The sequence below is a fragment of the Pteropus medius genome, unplaced genomic scaffold (genome assembly GCF_902729225.1).
Source record: "Pteropus medius unplaced genomic scaffold, Ma_sr-lr_union100, whole genome shotgun sequence".
Taxonomy (NCBI): domain Eukaryota; kingdom Metazoa; phylum Chordata; class Mammalia; order Chiroptera; family Pteropodidae; genus Pteropus; species Pteropus medius.
The window spans coordinates 34,684-45,354 of NW_024340694.1; positions in this window are offsets into that span (position 1 = coordinate 34,684).

Below are 10,671 nucleotides of genomic sequence, written 5' to 3' on the forward strand. Positions count from 1 at the left end.
TCTGGCTTTGTTTCCCCACTCTTCCTCAGGATTGTTTTGACTATTTGAGGTCTTTTGTGTTTCCATACAAATCTGACTATTTTTTGTTCTATTTTTTTTAATGCCATAGGTTTTTGATGGGGATTGTATTTAATCTGTATATTGCTTTGGGTAATATGATCATTGAAACTATGTTGATTCTACCAATCCATGAACATGGAATATCTTTCCATTTCTTTGTATCTTCTTCAATTTATTTTAACAATATCTTTTAGTTTTCAGTGTATAGTACCTTCACTTCCTTTGTTAAGTTTATCCTAGGTTTATTATTATTTTTGTTGCAATTGTAAAAAAAAGTTATTTTTATTTTTTCTGAAATTTTATTGTTATTGTATAGGAACACAATGGTTTTTTCTACATTGAGTTTGTATCCTGCAACTTAATTCTACTTTTTTTATTGTTTCTAATAAGTTTTTTTTTTTTTGGTGGCATCTTTAGAGTTTTTCTATATAAAGAAACACAACACAATTTTTTCTTTACACAACAGATGCATTTCTGAAGGATTCATTGTATACCAAATATATTCAGTAAATACTTCTATTTACATACTGACCAATGGATAAGAATAGAGAGCCCAGAAATGTATATACAGTCAAGTGATCTTTGATAAAGGAGACAGGAACATAGAAGAGAGGCAGAGGCAGAATAATCTCTTCAAGAAATAGTGCTAGAAAAACTGGATTCCCACATGCAAAATAATGAAAATGAATTCCTATCTCATACTATACACAAAAATTAACTCATTATGGATTAACGACTTAAATGTAGGACCTAAAACTGTAAAACTCCTCAAAGAAAACATAGGGAAAAACTTATTGGTCTTGACAATGATTTCTTGATTATGACACCAAAAGCACTGGCAAAAAAATCAAAAATGGACAAGTAGGACTACATCAAACTAAAAAAGCTTCTGCACATCAAAACAGTAATCACAGAGTGAAGAATCATTTTATGGGATGAGAGAAAATATTTGCAAACTATAAGATAAGGTGTTAATATCCAAAAATATATAAGAATCTCTTACAACTCAATAGCATAAAACCCCCAAATAATTCAATTAAAAAATGAGCAAAAGACTTGAATAGATATTTTTCCAAAGAAGGAATACAAGTGACCAATCGGTATGAAACGGTGCTCAAGATTACTAATCATCAGGGAAATGCAGATCAAAGCTACAATGAGATATTACTTCACACCTGTTAGGATGACTATTATATTTATAATTTAATGGCTTTTATATGTAAAATACATATGTGTAATTTAATTATATGCATAATTTAATTATAAGAGCAAGATTTACCAACAAAACAAACTTTCTTGAGAATTTCTTGGTGAAATGCATTTTATCGTGTGTGTGTGTGTGTGTGTGTGTGGTAAAGATAAGTGTTGAAGGCAAGGATGCAGAGAAATTAAAACCACCGTGTAGTAACACCTGGTAATGGTCAACGGTGCAGCCAATATGGAAAACATTATAGAGGTCCCTCAAAAAAAATAAATAAATAAAAGTAGAACTATCATATGATTCAGCAATTCTTTTTCTGAGTATATATCCAAAATAATTGAAAACAAGATCTCAAATTGATATCTGCTCCCTAATGTTTATCGTAGTAATATTTTCAATAGCCAAGCTAAGGAAACAACCTAAATGTCCATTGACACATGAATAGATAACAGAATGTGTTGTATACCTGCAACATAATATTATTCAGCCCTAAAAAGGAGGAAATCCTGCCACTTGCGACATCATAGATGATCCTAGAGGACATAATGCTAAGTCAAATTAGGTAGTCACAGAGGGGCAAATACTGCATGATTTACTTATATGAAGAATCTAATATAGTCAAATTCATAGAAACAGAGAATAGAATGGTGGTTTCCACAGTGAACTGTTTTTCAATGGGTATAAATTTTTCTGTTTTGAAAGGTGAATAAGTTCTAGAGACTTGCTGTACAACATAGTCATTATATTTAACAATATTTTTGTGTACTTTAAAATACATTAACAGGATAACTATCATGTGAAGTGTTCTTATAAAAGACACAAAAACAAAAACAAATTAGCAAAAGAATACAAGGAAATTTTGGGAGGTATTGGATATGTGTAGTACCTTGCTTATGGCAATAATACCATGGGTGTATGCATACGCCCAAACTCATCAAGATATGTACATTAAATATATGTATTTTTTGTATATCAATTATACTTCAATAAAGCTAAAAAAGAAAATACTTCTGTTTCTATGTGAAATATATAAGTTAGATAATTTTAAGCATTTTTCAACCTCAGCGAACATCTGGTGAGACATTTGAAAGTCAAGGGGGCATGAGACAATTTTTTTTTTTGTGGGACTATACTATTTGCTATATTACATAACTCTTAGTACCCATGAGGCCTATCCACTCAATGCCAGTAATACACAATTATTATGACAACAACAAAAATCACCCTCACAATTTTTCAAAACAACTTCTAGGGGCCGTATTTCCCCATCTCTTCGTAAACCCCCACTAAGACAAATGCTGATTCATCATCTGGAGCTAGGCATACTGCCACCTGGACAAAATTGGGTTTTTCTTAGCAAGAAGTGGGGGAAATGGTTATCAGGGAAGCAACAAACAGTGTCTAACAAATTGCTTGTTGTGCAAATAACCCTTTCTTCACATTACCTAATTTTTCTCTGCCTCTTGCCAGATAAATATACAAAAACAGCTTTTTCAATGTATGATTTTGATGCTAGGCAAAACAAAATCTATTCATTTCAAACTTTTAAGTGGATTCATTGGACGTTGTTGTTTGTTTGATGAAGCACATTTATTATGTAAATCCTCATCACATCAAAGAAATAATAAACCTAATAGTTTCACAAATTTTTGATACAAGTAAATCTGATTCTTTGCAAAATAAGATGAACAAACAGCCAGATGTGGCCTAAAAAGGTTGATGCTGATTTAATTAACTAAACCTGTTTGTTTATGCATTTGTTTATTTCTTTTTCCCCAAGGAAGATATTTGAGCTCTGGATCCCTTCCTTTCTTATTCTGTCTCTGGAGGTTGCAAATTATCTTAGTGTATTTTGCAAAAATAATTTTTATACTTTAAGCCCTAATTTGCTTTATAAGATTATGTACTTAATGTTGCAAAGTGAATGCAAGCACAGGCACAGGGTTTGTTTTTCATAAACAAGGAGTTTTATTTCCCTGTGTAATTTTTACAAATGAACCAGTACTCAGATTTCATGTAATCCCTTGGTTATGTGAATAATTAATCATATATTTAACAGGAAATAACACAGGAGGAGTTTTAGGATTATAGAATATTAAAACTGTAATGTACCTTCAAAGTAATCTAGTCAATCTCCCTCATTTTCATAGGAGAAAATTTAAGTATATAAAAGTTAATTAATTTGCTTTAATATACTAAGACGACAGGAATCTAGATCTTCTGCTTTGGAGGCTTGTGCCTTCTACATGGCATCATACTGTTACTGTGCTAATGGATTGCACATGAAAGTTGAGCATGCACACACAACAAACACTATCTGAAAAAATTAACATTCCATTGGAAGTAAGTAACCTAAGTAGCCCGAACCTATTTTAATTTTTTTCAGATAACCGATATTTTTATTTTATATTTATTAGATTTTCACGTTCTACTATGATAATGCTCATACAATAATATAGAAGGTCTAAAATCTTACTGCATTTTAGGTTATCATTGCTTTAGTAAAAGTATACAGGTGGTCAGTATTTGAGTGTTGAGGGACCCTGATGTGTTAGGTGGGATGCTGGCTAAAACTCAAAACTCAGTGGAGGTTGGAGCTGTGTCGGCTGGAGGAACTACCCCACTTGCTGAGCTGGCCCAAACAAAGGTACTTGATTAGCTTATACTATGGTATTCAAAATAAATAGGAAATTAGGAGGGGTGTTATTTAAGCAATCCTCACTACCAGAAGATCCAATCTTCTGTGCATAGTATAGTACTGAGGAATTCTGGTAATGATATTATTCAGAAGTCAATAACCTATTAAAAGTGTAGTTTGCATCCAAAGATCAGTTTATAGATAGCCAGCCCCCCTTATAGTAATTTTGAATGGTGGGGCAAAGGTAGAGTAGGGCAATATGTTGGAAACAATATTTAGACAGGAACTATACAGAATACCAAAGTTTTCAACACACCACTCCTAAAGAAAGACAAGATACACTAAGTAGGATAATCAGACAAGAGTAGAAGGATATCTCAGGTAAATTTCAGTCCATTGGCATGCTTGCTCAAGCGGGGAAGAGTGCTTCAGCTCATGGTGAAATTTCCTTATGTTTTTATTTTATTTCATTAAATTTATTGGGGCAACATTGATCAAAAAATTATAAAAGAAATCTTTCTTTATCTCGATCTCACTTTTTAATTTACTGATTTCATTTCCACCCTTACCTAGACTCTCATATTTGAAAACTCTTCCTAGCAGTGACCTCTGATTTACCACTTTGGCAACACTACCTTAAGTAACACCCCTACTATCTCATCACTCCTTCCTATCCCTCCAACATGTCAAATTTCTTCCTGCTTCTCAGGCAGGGCCTGTATACTTGGGGGCATTTGTGGACACTAAAAAATTCTCAGTAAAGTGCAGAATGGTAAATCCATAGCAAAGGAGGTCATGGGAGAGCACAGAAGTTGAAGCAAGGCCAATAGATCTTTTGTCTGAGTAGATTAACATAATCCAAATTCCGCTAGATGATAAAATTGAGTTTACAAAATTATTTCCTGCCATCGTTAGTGTTGCTTTAAGGACTACAACAGGAGCCGGCCTCATCGTAGGAGGACAATTGTACGTGGAGCAAGATAAAAGCAAACAAAATCCATCTAGTCCAAAACCATCATTTTATAGACGTGCATTTTTATGTTCTTCCTTCCAAGTTTATTGACATAAATAATTAAGGTGAATATTCATTGTTGACATTATATTTTCTGTTTACTTTTTCTCTCCTATTCATCATAAAACATTTAACTCGAGGTAATTTTCATCACTTTCCTAGACCTTGAAGTTGTGACAAACAAAAAGCAAACACAGAAAATTTACAGTAATTAAATTTAGTGTTTTTGTTGCAATTTGAGAAATTATATTAATGTTTTGGACTATCAGGATTAAAAGAAACCTTGGGTATTATTTAACCCAATGGTTTTAAAAATATCTTCTACAAGCTATTGGTGATCATTAAGACTTTTAGGGAGTTCTACAAGGTAAAAATATTTCATAATAGTACTTGAATGTTAATTAGCCTTTTTCACTGTGTTGAAATTTGTACTGATAATGCAAAAAAAAAAGACAGTTAGAACTTCTGGCATTTTAGTATGAATTAAGGCAATGACATCAAGCTAGTAGTCTTTGTATTTGTCACTCTTAAAGGAAAAAAAAAATCAGTTTTACTTAAGATGTCATTGATGAAGTAGTAAAGTTTATCATTTTAAAAAAATCTCAACCCTTGAGTGCAGGTCTTTCTGTGTGATGAAATGAGAAGTAGAGATATAAAGAACTTCTGCTGCATACCAAAGTACTATAGTTGCATCAGGAAAAAGCACTCGTGACACCATTTTTATTCATGGAAAAATTTATGGACAAATCATGGTCATTCAGACTTGGGTATTTGACATTTCCTGAAAAAGAATTGAACGAGTGAACCAGTTACTTAAAGGAAAACAACTGAACTAGTTAGGATTAGTCGAATTTCTCCAGAAAAAAAGAACAAAACCAGATCTATCATTTATTTATCTATCTATCTATCTATCTATCTATCTATCTATCTATCTATCTATCTATCTATGTATCTATTATCATCATCTATCATCTATTATCTATCTAGCTATCATCTTCTATCATCTATTATCTATTTATCTATATCTATCTATCTATCATCTATCTATCTATCTATCTATCTATCTATCTATCTATCTATCTATCTATCTAATATATCTATATCTATCATCTATCTATCATCTCTATCTATATCTCTACCACTATCTTCATCTTTATATCTCATCTATCTGTTGATATCCATATAAATAGATATTGATTTATATTATAAAGAATTGACTCATATGATTATAGAAGCTAAGGCAGCCCACATCTGCTCTTTGCAAGGTGGAAGCTGAAGAAAGCCAGTGGTGCAGTTTCAGTACATGACTGAAGGTTACCAGAAGAACCAATAGTGGAAATCCCAGTCCTCATCCAAAGGTCCAGAAACCAGGGGATCCAATGAGGTAAATCACAGTATGAAAGCAGAAGACCAATGTCCTAGCTCAATCAGTCTGGCGGAGTGAATAAATTTCCCTTTTGCCTTTTTGTTATATTCAGACCCACAACAGATCGGCTGATGTCTACCCACATCTGAGAAGGTAATCTGCTTTACTCAGTCTACCAATTCAAATGCTAATCTTATCTAGAAAAATCCTCACAAACACACCCAGAAATAATGTTTAGCTTCCAGGCATTACATAATTCAGTCAAGTTGACATTACATTGACCATCACAATACTGACTATATTTGTTGCTAATGATAAAATCTGAGCTTTCAAGCAAAAGTTAAAATAGGAAACCTTTTACACATCACTGTGGATTGATAACTTCCTGATACATAAAGACTTTTCTGATGATATCAGTGGTGATATTAAGGAATATGATCATTTTTAAATTAAATGTATTGAGGTGACATTGGTTAATAAAATCATAGAGGTTTCAAGTACACAATTCAATAATACATTATAAGTGCATTGCACTGTGTGTTCACACCCAAAGGTAAATTTTCTTCTGTCACCATATATTTGACCCTCTTTACATCTATCTACCTCTCCCCTTTACCCCCATTCCCTCTGATAACCACTAAGCTATTGTTCATGTCCATGATTCTCTGCTTGTTTGTCATGCTCGTTTGTTGCTTTCAGTTTTATATACCATATATGAGTGAAATCATACGGTTCTCAACTTTTTCTGTCTGGATTATTTCACTTAGCATGTTAATCTCAAATCCATTTATGTTGTTGCAAATGGCAGTATTTCGTCTTTTCCTATGACTGAGTAATATTCCATTGTATTTATGTACCGCATCTTTATCCGATCACAGATCAAAGGAAATTTCTGTTGTTACTATGTCTTGACCACCATGAATAATGCTGCTATGAACATTGGGGTGCATATATCTTTATGAGTAAATATATTTTTTAAAAATATGAAAATACCCAGAAGGGGGATTGCTGGACCATAAGATAATTCTATTTTTAATTTTTCGAGGAACTTCCATACTGTTTTTCATTGGCTGTACAAATATATATTCCCACCAGCTGTGTATAAGTGTTCCCTTCTCCCCACAAACTCTTGAATACTTGTAATCACTTGTCTTGTTTATGACAACCGTTCAAACAGGTTTGATGTGGTATCTCATAGTGGTTTTGACTTGCATTCCCCTAATTGCTAGTGAAGTTGAGCATTTTTTAATATATCTGTTGGCCATTTGTATGCCATCTTGGGAGAAATTTCCATTCAGGTCCTCTACCCAGTTTTTAATTGAAATTTTTTTATTGCTGAATTCCTTATATATTTTGGAAATTAGGCCCTTATTGAAGGTATTGTTTACAAATATCTTCTCCCATTCAGATGGATACCTGTCTTGTCAATGGTTCCTTTTGCTGTGCAAAAGCTTTTCAGGGACATCAGAAACATGGAAAAGTGAGAGATGTCCCCAGATCTCTCCCCTTGATACAAAAATAAGCTGAGCATCCAAAACTCACTCAACAAAAAACACCCAACCTGCACACAAGCATGTCTGAGCATGGGATCTGTGCATAAAAGCCACCAAAGGAATTTAAAACAGCTAGAGCAACAGAAAGAGTTTTTTGGCAAGGATATTGAAACCCTCAAAAAGAAACCTATAGAACTTCTGAAGATCAACACACTGAAAGAAATGAAAAACGAAATAGCAATCTTGGGAAATAAAGTCAACCAAATGGAGGAAAGGATCAGTGATATCAAAGACATAAATCTAGAAATAAATCAGAAAGAAGAAGAGAGAAACCAATGAATGAAAAATAATAAAAGAGAAATATAAGAACTAGCTGATAACATTAGGAGAGGAAACATAAGAATAATGGGCAAACTTGAAGGGGAGGAAAAGGAGCAGAGATTAAAAAGCATTTTAAGACAAATAGTTGATGAGAATTTTTCAAATCTAAGGAATGAATTGGAGTTTGGAATTCAAGAAGTCAACAGAACACCCAACTGTCTCAACCCAAAAAATGGCCTTCACCAAGACACACTGTATTAAATTTATCAAAAATTAATGACAAAGAAAGATTTCTCAGGGCAGCCAGGGAAAAGAAGACAGTCACCTATAAAGGAAAACCCATTAGATTATTGTCGGACTTCTCAGCACAAACCTTACAAGCCAGAAAAGAGTGGAATCAAATACTCAAACTATTAAATGAAAAAAACAAAAAACAAAAAAACAAAAAAAAAAAAAAACCCAGCTACCAGCCAAGAATAATGTATCCAGCAAAGCTCTCCTTTAGTTATGAAGGAAAAATACAGACCTTTCCAGACATAGAAAAATTGAGTGAATTCTCCACTAGGAGGCCTACATTAAAGGAAATAATGAAATAGGTCAGCTCACCTTAAAAAAATGACAAAAAATACATAACTATGAGTAAGGTGACTAGCAGGTAGATAGAAGTAGAGGAGTGCAACTTTATTAAGAATGGGGCATTATAAGCTTAAACAATAAGAAGAGATTTGCTATTGCAAGATAGTAATGAACGTTCAGCATACATAGGGACAAACTGAGACAACAATGACAGAAAAAAAGGAGGATTCAAAGATACAAATTCGCAAAGGGGAATGGAGATAAGGCATATGCAGAAGAAAACTGACTACTACATATATATGTGTGTGTGTATATATATATATATATATATATATATATATAACTAGCCTCGACATATTCATAATGGTAACCACACACCAAAGATACAGAACTAAAGTATATAAGATAAAACAAGAAGGACCAGAGGGAAAGTCTACAAAATCCAACAACAACAAAAAAAAGACAAACAAGGACAAGGAAACAGTGGAAACACCAAGCTACCAGAAAGCAAAAGATAAAATGGTTATAGGAAATCCTAACATTTCAATAATCACCCTAAATTTAAATGGACTGAACTCACCAATAAAAAGGCACAGAGTTGCAGATTGGATTAAAAAAAATAACACTATGCTGCCTCTAGGAGATATATCTCAGTTACAAAGACAAATATAGATTTAGAATGAAAAGGTGGAAAATGATATTTCAAGCAAATGGCATTCAGAGAACAGCAGGAGCAGTGGTACTAATATCTAATGAAATAGACTTCAAAATAAAAAAAAAATAAAGATACTGAGGGGCATTTCATAATGATAAAGGGAATCATACACCAAGAAGATATAACACTTATTAATATCTATGCTCCCAATCAGGGAGCCCTGAAATATATAAATCAATTAATAACAGAAATAAAGGGAGGAACAAACCAAAATGCTATCATAATGGGGACCTAAATACTCCATTGTCAGATATGGATAGATCATCCAAACAGAAAATCAATAAAGAAATAACATCTTTAAATGACACATTAGACCAACTGGACATAATTGACATTTACAGAGCCTTATGTTCCAAAACAGCTACTTCTACATTATTCTCTAGTGCACATAGAACATTCTCAAGGATTGACCACATATTGGGATAGCCTCAACAATTATAAGAGGGTGGAAACCATACCAACCATATTTTCTTATAATGCTTTGAAGCTGGAGAACAACTCTAAAAAAAATGTGGGAAGAACCACAAATACATGGAGATTAAGCAACATACTACTGAAGAATAACTGGTCAGAGAAGAAATAAAAAAAGAGATCAAGCAATATATAGAAATGAATGATAATGATAGTACAAAATATCAAACGTTTGGAATACAGCAAAAGTGGTCATGAGAGGAAAATTGATATCATTACAGGCCTACCTCCAAAAACAAGAATGAGGCCAAATAAACGACCTAATGTTTCATCTAAAAAACTAGAAAAGGAAGAACAAATGAAGCCTAAAGTCAACAGAGGGAAAGAAATAATCAAAATTAGAGCAGAAATAAATGAAATTTAAAAGAAAAACAACAATAGAAAAACTAAATGCAACAAAGAACTTGTCCTTTGAGAAGGTTAATAAAATTGACAAACCTCTGCCTAGACTAACTAAAGAAAAAAGAGAAAGGACACAAATAAAAAAAAATCAGGAATGAAAGAGGGGAAATTATGACAGACACTGCTGAAATATAAAGGATCATACAAGAATATTATGAAAAAGTATATAACATCAAATTTAATAACCTAAAATAAATGGATCAATACTTAGAAAAATACAACCTTCCTAGACTGAATCAAGAAGAACTGGAAAATGTAAATAGATGTATTATCAGTATGGAAATTGAAACAATCATTAAAAACCTACCAAAAAGTAAAAGTCCAGGAGCAGATGGCTTCACCAGTAAATTCTACCAAAAATTCAAAGAAAGTTTAATGCCTATTCTCCTCAAATCTTCAAAATTGTCAAAGAAGAG